We start from the raw sequence: 13,704 nt of genomic DNA, 5'->3' as shown, positions 1-13,704 counted from the left end.
CTTCCTTTGAAGACTAGCATTCAATAAAATCCCTTTTTGGGTCTACGATTCTAAATCTATGATTCAGGCAGGAGGAGGGTGAGGATTGAAAACCTATTTAGTGGGTACTATGCTTATTATCTGGGTGAAAAAATTATCTGTACACCGAATTTTATGACACTCAATTTACCCATATAACAAACCTGCACATATACCCTTGAACCTAAAATAAAAGTTAAGGCTGGGTGCAGGGGCTCACGCCTGTAATCTTAGCACTTTGGGAGGCCTAGGTGGGTGGATCACCTGAGGTCAGGAGTTCAAGACCAGCCTGGCCAACATAGTGAAACCCCATCTCTACTAAAAAAAAAAAAAAAAAAAATTAGCCAGGTGTAGTGGCATGTGCCTGTAATCCCAGCTACCTGGGAGGCTGAGGCAGTAGAATCGCTAGAACCCAGGAGGCAGAGGCTGCAGTGAGCCGAGATGGCGCCACTGCACTCCAGCCTGGGTGACAGAGTGAGATTCTGTCTTAAAAATATATACATAAATAAATAAGTAAATACATAAATAAATAAATGTTAAAATTTTAAAAATGACCCTAAAATAAATGAAGAGATTATAGTCACCATTCATGAGTTAATTCATTCAATAAACACTTATGGAGTGCCTGTAGTATACAGGAGCATAACTTATTCAGTGAGTGGTATGTGAGAGGATACATCACAAGAGAATACCTCACCCACACTGGTAGTTCAGCAAAAGCTTCCTGGTCAACATGACAGTGAGCTAGGTCTTAAAGAAAATGCAGGTATTAGGCAGTTGAAAGGAGGAAGATCATTCCAGGAAAAAGGAAGAGCTTATGCAAAGGTACAAAGGCTTGAGAACAGCCAACATGCTCTGGGAACCCATTATATTTATAAACACACAGTACAAACAACATGACTGGTATGGATGTTTGTGAAGGACACAGCACAATCTGCTATGAGTACCTAGTATATTTCTTAGTGTGTCATGCTGAGGAATTTGGATGTTGTCCCACAAGCAACAGGGAATAGAGATTTGTAAATGAACAAGTGACATAATCACATTTGCATTTTAGAAATATTTGGGAATATGGAAAAGAAGTAAGAGGAGAGGTGTAGAGGCAGGAAAATCATTTGGGCAAAAAATGATAAGGGCCTTCCTGCCTCTACACTTGTCTTCTTATTTCTTTTCCATATTCCCAAATATTTCTAACATAGGTTGGTGACCTAGGGGAGACCATCCTTTTGAAGGGACTTAGCTGTGAAGGAAAGGAGAGAGAGCAGTAACTAGAGGAGACATGATAGAGTTTTCTTTCTTTCTTTGTCTTAGGATGAAAATGTCATAAATAAGTCTGATGAGAAGGAAGAACTAATGGAATGCAAAAGGCTGAAGGGATATAAAAGAAAGGAGATAATTAATGAAATGAGTTTTACAAAAATATTCCTAATTAGAGTCCTTTAAATGGGATACTCCTCATGGGCCCATAAATTATTATATAATTTTACAAAAGAAATAGATTCCTTCTAAGCAGCACTTCAACTGTAGAAATCAAGAAATACTTGTGGTGTTGCTCTATCATCTATAGGAAATATCCATATATCCATTGAAGTGTCTTTATTTAATTGTAAAATGAGACTATGCCCATTAATTCTGTTTATCTTCTCTCCTTCTCTCCCTCTTCTCTGCCATTCCTTCTTCTAAGCCATGACTTTTATTCAGGGCTCCAAATGGAAGGGGATGCATCTATTCCAAGCCTTTGTTCATTCTAACCAATGTGCTTTATAGTTTTCAATTTACATGCAGAAATTGAGACAGAAGAAATCTCACCAAAACCATTCATGTAGTCCTGTGAGATGACTGCCTCAGGAACTGGGTGAAACAATGGGATTCCGGAAAGCAAGGCCTGAAGCTCCTCTTTGTTGTAGGAAAGCCATACTGCTAATCAAAAGAAAATTAGGAAAAACCAGAAGCAGAAAAAGAAAGAAGAAGAAGAAATTCAATAAAATGCATTCAGGTTTGTAGCACTGTGTTCAAATTCAAATTCTCCTGCTTCTAAGCAGCCACCATCATATTGTCCATCTTTCTATCTGAATGAACATAGCTCGCATTTGAGTCTCGGAATAGGGGAGAGGAAACTCTAGAAAAAAAATTTCCTTTACTCCTTTCTGTTTACGTCGCTTTATGTTAAGTGGCAAAGTAGTTCATTTTAAAAATTAGAACACACAATAGCTTAAAAGCTGAATTGATAGTTTTTAAAAATAAAAATTATATACAGATTTTATTAAAAGCTCTAACAGAACAGAGGGTATTAAGCAAAAGATAAAATTCCCTCCAGCCTGTCATTGCCCTAGGACCCCTCCCCAGACATAATCATTGACAGTAGTTAATTGGGTATCTTGCCAGAAATTCCCTAAGCATGTGTGAGCAAAAATATGATTACATTTCATTTGAAAGGAAGACGATGGCAGTTATGATCACTTGGTCCCTATGCTGCCACAGTCCTGGGCTTTTGTTTCTAAATCTTTCGAGTAAGTAGGTCTTTAGCAGGTCTTTTTTTTTTTTCTTTTCCAATTGAATTAACTAAAATGGGAATACAAACTGCACATTATAGTCTTGATTTGGTAGTGATAAAGTCCAAAGTAGGTGTTAGAAGTGCTAAGAGGGAACTTCAACCCTCTGATCCTCCTCTTTCTCCTCCAAAAAGGAAAAGCAGCTTTGAAAACTGCAGCCCCTGCTGAGGTCCATCTCTGACCGCCTCCGGGCTTCTCTCTAGAAACTCTGTCCTTTTCCCAGCTGGAGCCCCTCCTCCTTGGATGGGGCAGGCATCCTGCTGCTGCTGGCTGAGCCTTAATGAGTATCCAGTTAAATAGAAAGCTGAAATCCTCTTTTCTGAAGACAAGAGAGGATAGACTTGAGGTAGAAAACATCATGAACTAGAAAGTAAATGAGGAGGAATCAGAGTTTGACTTTAAATAAGAAGAAGAATCTTTTTAAAAATTCTGGCAATGATCTGCTGTTTCCCCACGTATCAATTTTCACGGATCCACTGTCTGAGAGAGCTCTCTTTCATCACATTACATAGCTACAATACTGCTTTAAATGTGCAAATCTGCGCCTTTGCTTGCTTCTGTTGACAAAAGATAACCCTCCTACTGTTTCAGTTTCAGCCTTTCCAGTCCTCAGTGACCTGAGCAAGTAAATGAGCAAAAGGGATACATAGACTCCTACTTTTTGGCATCGACCCAATTTTCCAATCTTCAAAATTCTCAGCCAGTTTCCCTCTCCTCATCACCGCATTGTGCTACTTGAAAGACACAGTGAAAATAGCTATGGGAACACAAAGAAAGAAAGAACACGCACCATGGGGTTAGCGAAGAGGAAACCCTCTTAACAGATTTCAAAAGAATAAATCCTGGAGCAATGCTGAGTCTTAAAAGATTTACCAGAAATATAGGCAGAACTCCAAGACTATGAGGCTGGAAAAAATTAAGATATTGGGCACTGTAAGATAGAAGATAAGGAGAGGAGAAATCCCCAATGAATTAATAATCAAATTCATGTATGGCTTCTTGTTAACGAGAATCCTACCAAGAATCCCAAGATTGAACCTGGTTACTCTGCTAGTTATAGTAAATATGATGGAGTGCTTGTTAAAGTAATCTGTAAAACCTTATTTCTGAAGTAATTTCATGTACTCTTGGCCTTTCAGGTAGCCAAATCCTGCACAAAGTCAGAACTTTCTAGTAATTTTTTTCAATCAAATATTTTCTATAGTAGTATTGCCTGGTTTGTCTTACATTCTGGCAATACTTTCCCAGAAATATTGAAATCTATAGATTGATTGGACCACAGCAGTGTCCTCAGTAATTTTTCTCTGAGTTTGTTTTATAACTTAGCCAGTTTGTTATTGTTGGCTATCACAGTTGTTTTCCAATATTTCACTATCATACATGATACGGAGACCAAAAAATACAGCCATTTTTGCACAGATCCATGATTGTTTCCTCAGATGTGTTCTTAGGAATGAAATTGCTGGTCAAAATGGTTGATACAAAGCTAAGTCCAAAAATGTTATATAAATTTACCATCTCTTTATAGTAGTTTGGAGGAGAGCGCATCCCTCCCCCACTTTGAAAATACCCAGTATTTTGCCAATTTGATAGAAATTGTTTTAAAAAAGATTTCCTTTTTCTACTTGAATTTGCTTTTCCATGTGGTGAAATGCTTTTTCATTTGTTTGTGGACTTTTGTGTTTTGGTCTTGAGCCATGCGTATTGCAGCACCCCCTTCAGAACTAAACCTCCTAAAAAGGTCACATACTCTCTGTGTCCACTTCCTCACTGTTCCTTGATGTCTTAGCCCACTCCCCAACTAATCACCAATGACTTCTACTTCACGAAATCCCGGGTTAATTTTTCTGATCTCATTTTCCTAGATCGTTGGCTAATATTTGACATTTACCATTTCCACTTGAAAACACTCTCCTCACGCCTCCTCAGATACCACATCTGACTGGTTTTCTTTCTGCCTCTCTATCTGTTCCTTCTTAGTCTTCTCCTCTACCTGACCTCTCATGGCCCAGTCCTAGGTCTAAGTGAGCTCATTCGTTTCCCATGACTTTAATTACCACAGATATTAATTACCTCATTTATAACTCCAACCCAAACTCCCTCCCCCACTACCAGGCTCCAGACTCATACATTCAACTGATAATAACATCTCTGCTTGAATGTGTCTCAGGAATCTCAACTTTAACATGTTCTAACACAAACATCAGCTCTCCTTGCTTTTCTCCCAGACTTCCCTGTCACAGAAAATGTCATCACCATTTTCAGAGCTACTTAGGTCAGAAACCTGAGGGTTATTCTTGGTTGCTCCCTCACCTTCCTTTCCCACTCGTAAACAAGTCCTATTGTTTCTCTTTCCAAAATATATCTTTTTTAAAACTTTTATTTTAAGTTCAGGGGTACATGTGCAGGTTTGTTACATAGGTAAACTTGTGTCACGGGGGTTTGTTGTACAGATTATTTCATCCTCCAGGTATTAAGCCTAGTACCCGTTAGTTATTTTTCCTGATCCTCTCCTTCTACTGACCCTTCACCTTCTGGTAGGCCCCAGTGTGTGTTGCTTCCCTCTATGTGTCCACATGTTCTCATCATTTACCTCTCCCTTGTAAGTGAGAACATGCAGTATTTGGTTTTCTGTTCCCGCATTAGTTTGCTAAGGATAATAGCCTCCAGTTCCATCCATGTTCGTGCAAACAACATGAGCTCCTTCTTTTTTATGGCTGTATAGTATTCCATGGTATATATGTACCACATTTTCTTTATCCAGTCTACCACTGATGGGCATTTAGATTGATTCCATGTCTTTGCTATTGTGAATAGTGCTAAAGTGAACATACACATGCATGTCTTTATGATAGAATGATTTATATTCCTTTGGGTACATCCCCAGTAATGGGATTGCTGGGTCAAATGGTAGTTCTGGTTTAGATCTTTGAAGAATCATCACACTGTTTTCCACACTGGTTGAACTAATTTACACTCCCACCAACAGTATATGAACATTCCTTTTTCTCTACAACCTCAACAGCACCTGTTACTTTTTGACTTTTTAGTAATAGCCATTCTGACTGTTCTGAGATGGTATCTCATTGCAATTTAAATTTGCTTTTCTCTAATCATCAGTGATGTTGAGTTTTTTTTCATTTGCTTGTTGGCTGCATGTATGGTCTTCTTTTGAAAAGTATCTGTTCATGTCCTTTGCCCACTTTCTAATGGGTTGTTTGATTTTTTTCTAGTAAATTTGTTTAAGTTCCTTATAGATGCTAGATATTAGACTCTTGTCTGACACATAGACTGCAAAATTTTCTTCCATTCTGTAGGTTGTCTGTTTACTCTGTTGGTAGTTTCTTTTGCTGTCAGCAGCTCTTTACTTTAAATAGATCCCATTTGTCAGATTGTGCTTTTGTTGCAATTGCTTTTAGCATCTTCATCTTGAATGCCCATTCCTGTGTCCAGAATGGTATTGCCTAGGTTGTCTTCTAGGGTTTTTATGGTTTGGGGTTTTACATTCAAAATATATCTTGACCCATCTGCTCCTCTCCCTCTACTCTATAAACCTCAGTCACAGTCAACATTACCTAGGCTAGTCTAAACCCCACCACAATTTCCCATCTGGCCACCCTGTTCATACTCACATCCCTCCAATCTGTTGTCCATGTAGCATTCACAAAACATTTTTTTTTTATGTAAAATTTGATAAGGTTATTTTCCTGTTTAAAGCCCTTTATTGGATTCCCATAATTTATAAAGTTTCAAACTAGTTATCATGATCTAGAAAGCTCTGCATTACTTGACCCTTATCCATCTTTTCAAGCTCATTCCTTACCACTCTGCTTGCCCTCTCCCTTTCCACCCAGGCCTCCTTTCTGTTTCTTGTATCACTAAGCATTTGCCACCCCAGGGCCTTTGCACATGCTGATTCCTCTTACTGGAATGCTTTTTTCACTTCCTCCCACCGTCTTACCTAGCAAGCTCTTTCTCATCCTAAAGGGCTTAGGCCTTTCCTGACCACTCTATCAAAGTACTTCCCTTCAGTATTCTCCGTTACTCTGCCTTATTTGATCCCCTCATAGTACTTATGACAGTTTGTAATTACAGATATATTTGTTTCTTATGAGCTATGCCTCACCTATTAGACTCTAAGATCTGGGAGAGCAGACATGATGTCATTTTTTTCACCAGCATATACTCATTGCCTAGAACAATGCCACCCATATAACAGGCTCTCAAGAAATATTAGTTAAATAATGGGTGAATGGCTATTTTGCCCAGTTAAATTTTTATTGGTGTTTTAATATTTTCTTGTTGATTTTCAATAATTTCAAGCACTGTATATATTAAATATATTAATCCTTTCCCTTTTGTCTTTTATTCCGTTTTATTCGGGCCTAGATGCTTTCACTTTTATGTACTCAATTCTACCACTTCTTTCCTCTCAGATTCTATCTTGGGTGTCAAGCTTAGGCAGGACTTTCCCATTCTGAGAGTCCATAAATATTAACCTTCATTTTATTCTGTTTGGTACTTAATATTTTTATTTTACTTACATTTCAATCTTAAATTTATATGGAATTTGTTCTACTATATGACATGATGTAAGATTTAACTTATCCCAACAATATTTATTCAATATTCCTTTCATTTATGGCTTATGTGAAATGTCATATGTAATATATATTACACACTTATAAACATTTGGGTGTGTTCTTGAAATTTTTAGGATTTCTGTGCTTGTCTTTACTAGTCTTGCACCAGTACTACTCTATTTTATTATCTGGTAAGAGCAATACCCTCTCATTATTTAAAGAATTCTCAAGGGTAACATTGACTATATCCAAGTTTTCAAAAATTTTTTATCTGTTCTTATTCATTTTTTTTCCTTCCAGATAAACTTAAAAGAAAAAAAAAGACCCAGTAGAATTCTAATTGGAATTGAATTTGATTTATAGTTTAATTTGGGAAAATTGAAATCTTAACATTATTAAGTCTTTCCTCCCAGGAACTTGGTCCATCTCTCCATTTAAATCTTTTTTATGATTCTCAGTAAAAATGTGTGGTTTTTACATGTAGATCCTATTCTTTTTGGGTTAACATGGTAGACTCTGCCAGTGACTGACTTACCAAATACCCTCCCACTTGCCAGGGCCGCTTCCAGTGCATCCCTGCGCTCTATGAGGGATCTTTTCTGGCCATTGGGATGTTAGCAGGGTAAGCTGGAAATCTGGAGTTTGTGTCCCTAGAAATAGCCTCTAACCAATAACAGTGGAGAATTATGTGGGTACGATTGCTAATTTCATGTGCCAGCCTGACATGGACATGGGGTGCCCAGATTAAACATTATTTCTAGGTGTGTCTGTGAGGGTGTCTGCAGGTGAAATTAGCATTTGAATTAGTTGACTGAGTAAAGCAGATTGCCCTCGCTAATGTAGAAGGGCATTATCCCATCCCTTGAGGGCCTGAATACAACAAAATGGTGGAGGAAAAGGGTGTCCACTCTCTCTTCCTGACTGCTGAGCTGTGACATCAGTCTTCTCCTGCCCTTGACTGGGACTTATACCATTAGCGCTCTTGCTTTCAGAACTACACCACCAGCTTTCCTGGGTCTCCAGCTTGCAGATAGTAGATCATGGGATTTCTCAGCCTCCACAATCTCATGACCCAATTTCTTATAGCAAATCATATACATATGTGCGTCCTGTTTCTGTGTAGAACACTCACTAACACAATGAGTGAACACCCGGCTTCCTCTGCCTTCTGCTGGAATGACTGTGATGTATACTCACAGTGTCTCCCGGAGGGGACTCAGTGAGGTGACACTCTATTTGCCCCCAGGAGTACTGGCTTCATAATGCTCCATCTGTGGACTTCCTTCTCTTCCTACCCTCATTCCCAGACTGGGTTTCCTGGGTTCACTTTTCAACAAGCAACTCTAACACTCATCTTTGTCTCAGGGTTTACCACTAGGAGAGCCCAAACCAAGATGTGACCACTACTTATTTTTGGTTGCCACTGTAACCAAAAAACTTTTAAAAATTATAATTTCTCACTAGATATATAGGAAAATTATTTATTTTTTTGTCTGTGGCATTTCCCATATAAATAAATAAAAATATATTCAAACACAAGTTTTTGGTGTGCAAAAATTAGTATTGTTAAGTTGTTTTACATATATACTCGTACATGCTGCAAATTACTATATATTTTATATATCTATACAGAAATAGCATCCAGAGTTGTATACAAAACCCCTCATGTATACAGCACTTCAGGGGCAATTTGGATAATTTTCAAAGGTGATTTTGACTATGCACAACTTTCACCTAACTCACTGTTTTTGGAACCCATCCTCAAGATCTTTGGCAACTGGCTCCATAGTGAATTGATTTATTAGTTTTAATAGTGTTTCAATTGATTCTCGTGGTCTTTCCAGGTAGACAATTACATTAACAGGAATTGATAGAATTTTGTCACCATTTTGTCATTTATATTTATGGTTTCTTCTTTTTGTCTTACTACATTTACTAGAATTTTCAGAACAATGTTAAGTACTAGTGGTGAAAAGGATGTCTTGTCTAATTTCAATTTTGAAAAGAAATTGAATGTTCCTCTTTTTATTGAAAGACAGACAGAAAGAGTTTGGGGAATGCCTATGGCTTATCCAAAGCCAATTCATTGAAATAAATGATAAATGAAATGCAGGATGAAATAAATTTCAGTTCTGCGTCTGTATGAAATATTTTCTGATTTTTTAACAGACCATTCTTAGTAAATTTCATTCTCTTGGGGTAAAATGAGTTTAACTCCTGTAAGCTCATGAATAATTTATGTCTATTTGAGATATTTTCTGGCTGCCATTGGGTGGTTGACCTTGATTTGCAAGCTAGAAAAATTAAACCTCCAATATGTAACAGAGATTTGAGTTTCTATCCTTGTACTTGCCAAATTCACACATCCCAAGTAACTATTTCTGCTCTTTTTGGTTCAGACAGCCAGTCCCAGGTATTTTCACATATATATACAAGATATATCTATGTAAAAATATACATATATTTATATAGAGATAAATACATACATAAACATAGATTATATATTATAAACTATATCTGTGTGAGTTCATTTTGAACTCACTACAATATCCTAATATCTAGCCAATACATGTGTCCTCATGTCCAAGGTAGACAGATATGTTTATAAATGTATAAAATGATGTATGTGTAAGGACAAGAATTTCAGCATATTTGTAATCACAAAACATTGGAAGCATGTTATACGTCCATTAATAGGCAACTAGTTAAATAAATTGAGAAACTTGCAATAGATAGTGCCTTAAAATAGACTCAATTCTTTTGTAGACTTAGTAGAAAGTGTTTATTTCCTCTCATCTTCCACTTTAGTATAGCTGACCCAGAATCTGTTTCCACAAATCTGGAGACAATAGGGAGTAGGTGAAGAGTATGGTGGACTAAGGGATTTTCAAAGTATATCCATGAGGATGAAACTTTAACATTTATAAGCAACAAAAATTGCATCTAAGATTCCTCAAGAAAGAAGTTTTGCCCTTCACATACTATCAGCAGATAGATGCTAACTTAGAATTAGTGCTTTTTGACATGTACCTGGCAAAAATATCTCTTGCCGTCCTAGTGTCTGGCTTGATGAGGACTGCTACGTTATAATACAAACAAAAACGTAATGCTAGCCAAATCAGTAAAGCAACAGCCAAAATGAAATTTAGAGAAGGATAGCTGATATTACTTCCAAGTTTTAATATTATCTCAAATTTTTGTACTTTATATCTATGTAAAACATATTTTGTATCTATGTAAAATGCATATCTATGTATTGTTTCCCCAGAGCGCTGCTCAATTTTACCATCTCTCAATGTCGCACACAGACTAGATACTCACCAAAGCCATTTCCTTTTCTTCCTGGGAACACCACTAGATTACATTTCCCAGCTCCCATGCCTACAGGTGTGGCTGTGTGATTAGTTCTGGCCAACAGAACGTGAGCAAAAATGATGTATGTCATGTTTAGACCTGACCCCTAAAATCTGCCATGCAATTCCCTCTCCTTCCTTGTTTCCCAGTCATATAAATAGGATCCAGTGAAATCCTGGTTAAAGGGAACCTAGGTCCCTGAATCACTTTAAGAATAACTGTCCATCAAAACCCAAATGGACTGTGACTTTAGAGAGAAGTAAATCTTTATTATGTAAAACCACTGAGATTTGGGGATTGTTTGTTACAGAAGTTGGTTTTAGTTTACTAATTTGTTTAGCTGGCTAATATACCCAGCTCTGTATCTCTCTTATCCAGTTTTCAAATTCTTGGTAAATAATACTTGGCTCATTCAGGGATAAGTGTCTATCCCTGGTCATTTGGCTATAGCTAGTGTATTAGTCCATTCTCACACTGCTAATAAAGACATACCCAAGTCTTGGTAATTTATAAAAGAAAGAGGTTTAATTGACTCACAGTTCCACAGTGCTGGGGGAGGCCTCAGGAAACTTACAATCATGGCAGAAGGAGAAGCAAACACGTCCTACTTCACAAGAAGGCAGGAGAGAGAAGAATGAGAATCAAGCAAAGGGGGAACCCCCTTATAAAACTATCAGAGCTCATGAGAACTTACTCACTATTACAAGAATAGCATGAAGGTAACTGCCCCCATGATTCAATCACCTCTCACCAGGTCCCTCCCACAACATGTGGGGATTATGCGAACTATAATGCAAGATGTGATCTGGGAGGGGACATAGCCAAACCATATTGGCTAGGATGGGGTACTACAGGGTCACTTGATATAGACATGGCATCCCGGACACTCCTGGGCACTGGGAGCTATTCCCAGAAGAGAGGAATCACTGTGAGCTGGGTACCCACACAAGGGTGTTTCCTACATAAAGGATAATAAACAGGAAGAAAGGAAGACTGACAGACCTCATATGCAGATTCTCAGGGTAGGAGAAAGCATAAGAAAACCCATCAATCTTCCCATTCCTGAGAAGCTTCACATCCCTACAAGATGTGTCATAAATCCTGGCATTCACTCTTGGAGACAATTAACTCTCCCTTGGGAAATGTAGAATAAATGAAAGTTGAAAGATCATTCATGCTAAACATTATGTTCAACAAATATTGTGTACCTTGCTAAGGGAATGTAAGGGTGGGCCTAGGGGACAGACTGGAAAGGAAGAAATTCCTATTAAATGAATAGGGACACTCAATCATGGATCACTGAGGTTCACAGAGATCTGGGTGACCAATTGCAGTGGGCATTTGTCATTTTTAAATTCTGGCCCAGCATCTCGTCGCCCTTTTTTTGAGGGGGGAGAGTCCTATTATCTGAGTTGGGTGGGGCAAAATTATCTGACCATTTCCCACAGAAGCTGAAAAAATACAAATCTCCCTCCCCTTCCTCCGCCTCCTGCCCCCCAACTCCCTCCTACCCTGGCTGGCAGCTGGGGTATGGTCAGCATATTGGATGCTGCCACCTAGGAATCTGAATCTTCAGCAAGTGACACAAGGATAAAGAGACGGCTTGGAATCTACATCCAGTGGTGTTGCCCCTTGGCAGTGGCAAAAGTCTCTGGTAGAATGAGGACACCAGCAGAGGTGTCCTAACCAGCTCTCAATTCTGCCCCTGGGTAGTGATACCTGGTTCCCTCCTTTTTTTTTTTTTGTTTTTGAGCCTGGTTCTTAAGTCTTCCAATTGATTCTATGAGCCAACCAATAGCTTCCTAAAAAAATTCCTATTCTGCTTAAATTAGACATAGTAGGGTTCTCTTCGTGTTGGTTTTTATGTTTTGTTGTTGTTGTCATTTTGTTTTGTTTTTGAAACAGGGTCTTATCATGTCGCCTAGGCTGGAGTGCAGTGGTCCAATCACAGGTCACTGCAGCCTCAACCTCCCAGGCTTAGGTGATCCTCCCACCTCAGCCTCCCATGTAGCTGGGACTACAGGCTCACGCCATCTTGTCTGGCTAATTATGTATTTTTTATAGAGATGGAGGTTCATGATATTGCTCAGGCTGGTCTCAAACTCCTGGGCTCAAGCAATCCCCCTGCCTCATCCTCCAAAAGTGCTGGGATTACAGGTGTGAGCCACGGTGCCCAGTCAGACGTAGTAGGTTTTCGATGCTTGCAACCAAGAACCTTGACTGATACAATAATTTCCTCCTCCTTCAGTTCATTTTTTCCCTTGACAACTTGACAGATAGAATATTTGAATTCTTGAAAGTAGCAAGATAAATGTCATAAAGTCCACATTTCACACAGATGTAGATCACTAAACTAATTAGAAAGCTGAGGCATTATCTCTTTTTCTTTAGGACTACAAGGAGCTATGACCAGGAAAATAACTGAATCATTGAGGGCACACTCTAGGAGCTCTATCAGATAAAAACAAAACAAAAAGCATCTGCTAGCCTCACAGTGTCACTCTTGAGGGTCTCCCGTGGAGTGTCAAGTCAGGGTCAGCTCACCTAAATAAGATCAGGCCTAATCTACCTGTTCCTGCAAACAGGGGAGTCCAAAGGTTTCTGATCCAGTTTTCTGTACTAGTGTGGGGTGTTCTATTGGCTCCACCACACTGGAGGAGTCTTAAATACCATCACTGCACTGAGTAGAGCTTGGAAATAGCAGACAGCGAGGAGTCAAGAAAGGGCCAGAGTGAAAGGTATGGCTGGTTAGTATGCAGAAGAAAGGGACAGGCCATCTTATGACAGAACAGCCTCCTTTGTTAGGCTCCTGTGGGGTCCCTACGGGAGGTGTGTTGGAAGATAACTCTATGAAATTAGAAGGGTTTCCATCTAGACCCCCAAGGTTGACTAAGACCCATTCTCAGGCACTTGAACTTCACAAGCTAATAATCCAAGCCACCTTTGGGGAGTCGGGCAAAGAATCAAAGAAGCGCATCTTCAATCAGTGCCATCCCATTCACCCTCCCTGTGGTCTGGTTAGGATATAGGCCTCTCTTTCTCCCCAGCATGCCTGGCTTGCCCAGTACTGACCCTGACACGTTGAGAGCATCCAAAAGAGGTTCAGTGCACCTGGGCTCTAAAACCATGTTCATAATAACTCCTGTCTAGTCAGTCCACCCTCCATCTTTTTAAGAGAAAAGGGAACTGGAAAGCCA

Source organism: Gorilla gorilla, chromosome 5, assembly GCF_029281585.2.
Source record: "Gorilla gorilla gorilla isolate KB3781 chromosome 5, NHGRI_mGorGor1-v2.1_pri, whole genome shotgun sequence".
Taxonomy (NCBI): domain Eukaryota; kingdom Metazoa; phylum Chordata; class Mammalia; order Primates; family Hominidae; genus Gorilla; species Gorilla gorilla.
The sequence above is the reverse complement of the archived record's forward strand: the minus strand, read 5'-3'. Positions refer to the sequence as shown.